The sequence below is a fragment of the Dromiciops gliroides genome, chromosome 5 (assembly GCF_019393635.1).
Source record: "Dromiciops gliroides isolate mDroGli1 chromosome 5, mDroGli1.pri, whole genome shotgun sequence".
Taxonomy (NCBI): domain Eukaryota; kingdom Metazoa; phylum Chordata; class Mammalia; order Microbiotheria; family Microbiotheriidae; genus Dromiciops; species Dromiciops gliroides.
In genome coordinates this window covers 143,596,940-143,602,843 of record NC_057865.1, presented here as the reverse complement: position 1 = coordinate 143,602,843, position 5,904 = coordinate 143,596,940, and the positions used below count along the sequence as shown (strand labels likewise).

Below are 5,904 nucleotides of genomic sequence, written 5' to 3'. Positions count from 1 at the left end.
CTATTGCAATAGTTTACTAATTAATGTGCCTATCTTCTGTCTCTCTCTTCTCTAATCCGTCCAGCTGCTAACTTGATATTCCAAAAGCACATGTCTAACCATATCATTCTCCTGCTCAAGAAACTTCAATGACTCCCCATTGTCCCTAGGAATAAGATTAAAAGCTCAGTCTGGCTTCAACCTATCTTTCCAGATTATTATCACCACTTCTCTTTATTCATTTTTAGTTCTATTCAAACTGGACTGCTTTCTGTTCTCCAGACATTACATTCAATATCCTGACTCTAATTTACCTTTTCATAAACTGTGCCTTATGTCTGGAGTACTCTCCCTCATCTATGATGCTTGGATTCTCTAGCTCCCTTTAAGACTCAGCTCAAGCACCATCTCCCCCTGATCTCCCTCGATGTTAGAAGCCTTTGCCCCTCTCCCCCAAATTACTTTGTATGGAACAACATATCCTGCTGGCTCAGGTAGGTTGGGACACCATCACCCATGAAAAGACACCTACTCCATGCCTACATACTAACTGAGTTGTGTTCTAGGAAGAGCCTAAAGCCTAAAGCCTAAAGAAAAGGGTCAGGTGTTTTTTTTGTTTTGTTTTGTTTTTTGTGTAAGGATTTTTATGCTCATACCCTAGAGTTCTAACCTTAAAGCTAAGATTGGCTCATGTCTAGGGTCTTCCCAAAAAGGAGTTGAAATGTTTTCAGTATATTGCAGTAATATATTGTATATATTACAATGTATATCAGGTATGAGAGAGAGCTATTTATTTCCTACACACTAAAGAAATGCCTAAAATACAAGGGATTCCCCACTGTGGCTGCTGCCATGACTATGCTCAAACTTCAGAAGAGGCTTGCCTCTAGTGTCCTTTGATGTGGAAAAAACACGTATGGCTTGACCCCAATGAGACCAATGAAATTGCCAACACCAATTCCCCTCAGCAGATCCAGAAGCTGATTAATGATGGGCTGATCATCCGGAAGCCCGTTACTGTGCACTCCCCTGCCAGAAATATACTCTGGCTTGACGGAAGGGGAGGCACATGGACATTGGTAAGAGAAAGGGTACTGCCAATGCTCGTATGCCTGAGAAGGTGACCTTAGGCAAATGAGGATACTACACCGTCTGCTCTGAAGATATCGTGAATCCAAAAAGATTTACCACCATATGTACTGCAGCCTGTACTTGAAGGTGAAGGGCAATGTGTTCAAAGAATAAGCAGATCCTCATGCAGCACATTTTTTTAAATAGAATTTTATTTCCCAAAATATATGTAAAAACAAAATTTTAAGATCAATTTTTTAAAAACTTTGTGTTCCAACTTCTCTTCCCCCCCACTCCATTCGCACCCCCCCACCCACAAGAACTCAAGCAATTCAAAATAAGTTATACATGAGTAGTCATGGAAAAATTCCCAGAGAAAGAACTGATAGTATCATGCAGCACATTTATAAACTGAAGGTAGACAAGGCCCGGAAGAAGCTCCTGGCTGACCAGGCTGAAGCTCACCAGTACAAGGCTAAAGAAGCATGAAAGCATCAGGAAGAGAGTCTACAGGCTAAGAAAGAGGAGATCATCAAGACTTTGTCTAAGGAGGAGGAGACCAAGAAATGATTCTCCCCTATCTCCTCTGTACATAATACCCTTCTATTTGGCTCATACAATAAAACTTGACAGACTGTCAAAAAAAAATTAAATACAAGGGATTCAAAAGCATCATTGACAAAGACTTAAAAACACAAAACAATATCCGATAACTCCTATTTTACTCTCCCAGGAGGTTGATCCTTCAGATACCAACTCATGAGATATTTTGTGGGTCTGTTGAATAGCCATTTAACTGCTAACTGGATTCTATACTTTCTTTTCTTTTTCTTTTTTCTTTTTTTTTGAGGAACAGTGAGGGTTAAGTGACTTGCCCAGGGTCACACAGCTAGCAAGTGTCAAGTGTCTGAGGCCAGATTTGAATTCAGGTCCTCCTGGATCCAGGGCTGTTGCTCTATCCACTGTGACACCTAGCTGCTCTGATTCTCTACTTTCTGATCTGTTTCCTCAAGGACCAGGTTCTGGTAGTGGCACTTTCTCCAGCGAAGCATTGTAGTATCTGCAGGGAGTCTCTCCCTGCATGTAGCTATCAGTGACAGAAGGACCCAAAAGTGTGTCACCTCTCAAACTCACAAGATTACCTCCAAGGCTGGAAGTATTCTTCTCACCTAGAGCTGCCAGAGCACCCCCTTCGCTCACAGCAAGTTCAAGTGAGAGTTGTTAAGGAGTCCTCACAAGCTTAGTTGAGAGAGAGGAAGAGCTCTTGATGTTGGGTAGGGTCAATCCTTTTACAGTCAAGTGAGTAGGCTCTAGTTGCTGGCTCAGTGGCCGATTGTCTTTGACATAGTATCTTCCCTTGGACCCCCTCTATTGTCGTAGGAATTCAGGGATTGCTGAACCATCCCAGCATTCTCCACTGTTGAGCATATGCACCTGGAAGTGGTCAGAAGAGGTCACCTTAGCGCCATGCATGTTCCATGGGTTGTGTTCTGGTCAGAGCACTTTTTTTGGTGGGTGGAAAGGAACCTTCCTCATCACCTTTCCATTATATATTTTATTTTATATTTACTAATATGCACACATTTTATTTCACTCTGTAAGTGTCTCAAGGTCAGGAATTTTCATTTTTCATCTTTGTAACTCAGCACCTAGCACTGTACCTGAGTTAAAATTTTTTTTTGGTTAAGAGCTATGATTTCCCTCATGTAGGGACCTCTTGGTAAAGAACCCCCTTCTACCAAAGCATATACCCAATCATTCAGGTTTTGTTGGAATTGTTCTTTTCATTTAGAGTCTAACTCAGGTGTCACTGACTCCATGAGTCAGTCCTTCCTTTTTCCCCCAGGACAGTCAAAAAGCTTTTCTTAGGCACTTACTATGTGCCAGATACAGTATCAAGGGCAGGACATGTAAAGAAAGGAAAAAACTTGGTCCCAGGCTTCAAGGAACATACATTCTAATTAATATTTTTTTAACCGTTTTTCCCATAAAATATTTTATTATTTTCCAGTTACATTTAGAGATAGTTTTCAACATTTGTTTTTATAAGATTTCTAGTTTCAAATTTTTCTCCCTCCCTCTCCCTCCTCCCCCCCTCCCCAAGACAGCAAGTAATCTGTTATAGGTTATATATGTACAATCACATTAAGCATATTTCTGCATTAGTCACGGTAGGAGAGAAGAATCAGATCAAAAAGGAAAAACCTCAAAAAAAGAAAAACAGCAACAACAAAAAACAATAGACATAGTATGGTTTGATCTGCATCTAGATTCCACAGTTCTTTTTTTTTTTTCCCTGGATTTGGAGAGCATTTTCCATCATGAGTCCTTTGGAACTATCTTGGACCATTGTATTGCGGAGAAGAATCAAGTCTATCACAGTTGATCAACATACAATGTTGTTGATACTGTGTACGAGGAACATACATTTTAATGAGGAAGACAAGGTAACAATCTCTCTTTCTCTAATTTTTTCTGGAGCACTTGTTTTAAATCTCTCCTTTGCCCTTTGGAATATGCGTCACAGCCTCCCTAGCAGATTGTGAACTCCTCAAGGGTAGAGGTTGTGTTATTTTTCTACCTTATCTCCCCAGGGCCTAGAAGAATGCCTTGCTCCTGTAGCAAATGATAAATAAATGCTGGTTTAATTGAATCAAATTCCCCATGGGTAATTTAGTCCTGGCATGAGATATCTGTGTATGATTTCTTCCACCTAGGAAGATTGGTAAAATGGACATTTAATAATGGAGCTACTCATTCTTATAGTTAGGCATCTTGGACCCTTAAGCAAAAGTTTCAGAAATTTCTCATTACCCTTTGTAAATAGTGAAATACATAGCTGTTCTGCTATGTATTTGCTAAATGGTTACTTGGCCTGATATTTCCTTTGGGGGAAAAAAATGAGGCAGCTGGCAGATACCATTCCCTTTATATGGCTCTGCCGTGGCACTTTCTCCATATAGATCACAACCATATGAATCATTGACCTTCAAAATGCTGAGCCTTTGACCTTTAATCATTGAGTAACTCCCATACATTTAGAAGGTTTAGATGAAATGAGTATTTTATGTAAGCTCAGTGTTTTATGAAGCTTTAGGCATCACTGATAACATTCTGTTCATTTTGTTTTTTGAAGAGGCTCCAGATAACTGGACCCTGTCTTGTGAAGTGTCCTTCAGCCTCTGGGCTTCCATACCAAATAAAGGCTGCTTGAGGGATTGTTATACCTTTTTTGCTTTGTTGTGTTGTCTTGAGACCCCATTTGGGGTTTTCTTGGCAGAGATACTAGGGTGGTTTGCCGTTTCCTTCTCCAGCTCATTTTACAGACAAGGAAGCTGAAGCAAACAAGGGTAAGCGACTTGCCCAGGGTCACATAGCTAGTAAGTGTCTGAGGCCAGATTTGAATTGAGGTCTTCTTGACTCCCAGACTGGTACTCTATCCACTGTGCCACCCAGTTGTACACTTTTGTTGCTACTTGCTTACTATTTTGGGTATCCACTGAGGACATGGCCAAGATGGAGAAGAAAGCTTGGCTAGCCCTATCAGTTGCTAAATTACTAGATCCAATCTGAAAAACATCAAAATTCTGTGACATCTCATTCATTAATCCAACCCTGTTAATAACTCATTCAGGTTGGTTATTCACTCAAGTGAGCTATAGTATTAAGCAATTAAGAATAAAAATGAGAATAATAGTAGGTAGCATTTATTTGACACTTAAAGGTTTGCAAAGCACTATCTATGTGCTATCTCATTTGATCTCCACAACAACCCTGGAAGGTAAGGTTTTACAGATGGGAAAACAGATAGAGGTTAAGTGACTTGTCCAGGGTCACACAATAAATAGGTGAGGTATCCAAGGCAGAATTTGAACCCAAGTCTTCCACTCCAACACTTAATCTACTGCACCTAGAAATAGAGAAGAGCTACTGTGTTATCAGTAGCTAGGTGGCTCAGTACATAAGAGTGCTAGGCCTGGAGTCGGGAAGACCTAAATTCAAGTCCAGCCTCAGACACTTACTAGTTATGTGACGCTGGGCAAGTCACTTAACCTCTTTTTGCCTTAATCCACTGGAGAAGGAAAGACTTCTTCAGCGTCTTTGCCAGGAAAACCCCATGGACAGTATTGGAATGGTATGGCCTATGGGGTTTTAAAGAGTTAGGAACAACTGAACAAGAACAACAATTTTTTATTAGTGTGTTTGCAGTGGTTTGTTGCACCAAGATTTAGATGCTAGTGTCTGAGTTGAGATTTACACTCAGGTCCTTTCAGCTTCAGGGCCAGTGCTCTATCCACTGTGCCACCTAGCTGCCCCCTGGAACCTAGTAGGTGCTTAATCAATGCTTGTTGTTAATGGATTTACATGATCTTTAACAGGCTGGATCAGAGCATAGACATGAACCCTATATAACATAGTCCTAGGAAGAGTACTTTGAGCAGATGATGCCACTAATAGCATGTAAACCCCCAGATTACTCTGCCTTGAAAATGTCATCTTATCATTCCTGAGGGCCTAGTTATAGAACACCCTTTTGAAAGTGGATTGTATATCCTTAGTTTGCTGCTTTTCTCCAAAACAATCCTAGGAGTGGCTTTGAATAACCTAATGATTTAATGGTTAACTTTGAAACAGCTTCAAAAGATTAGTTCCTTTTGGCATTTAGATTGGGAATCTGAGCTGTGTTGATTAAAACAATATTCTAAGAGACATCCTGGAGAGGTCAGAAGTTTAATTTAATACCAGTGAAACCTCATGACTTTGACATGTCACACAGGACTCTGGGAAAGCTCTGCACCCTTGACGAGGTTGTCTTTTTGTGCCATGATTATAGGGGAAGCAGAAAAGTTAGTT

At 40.4% G+C, this 5,904-nt stretch overlaps 1 pseudogene; it reads left to right on the top strand.

Annotated features, from left to right (window-relative positions):
- The first annotated feature begins 831 nt into the window (after window positions 1–831).
- Window positions 832–1,622, top strand: LOC122730162 (annotated as a pseudogene).
- Window positions 1,623–5,904: the final 4,282 nt, after the last annotated feature.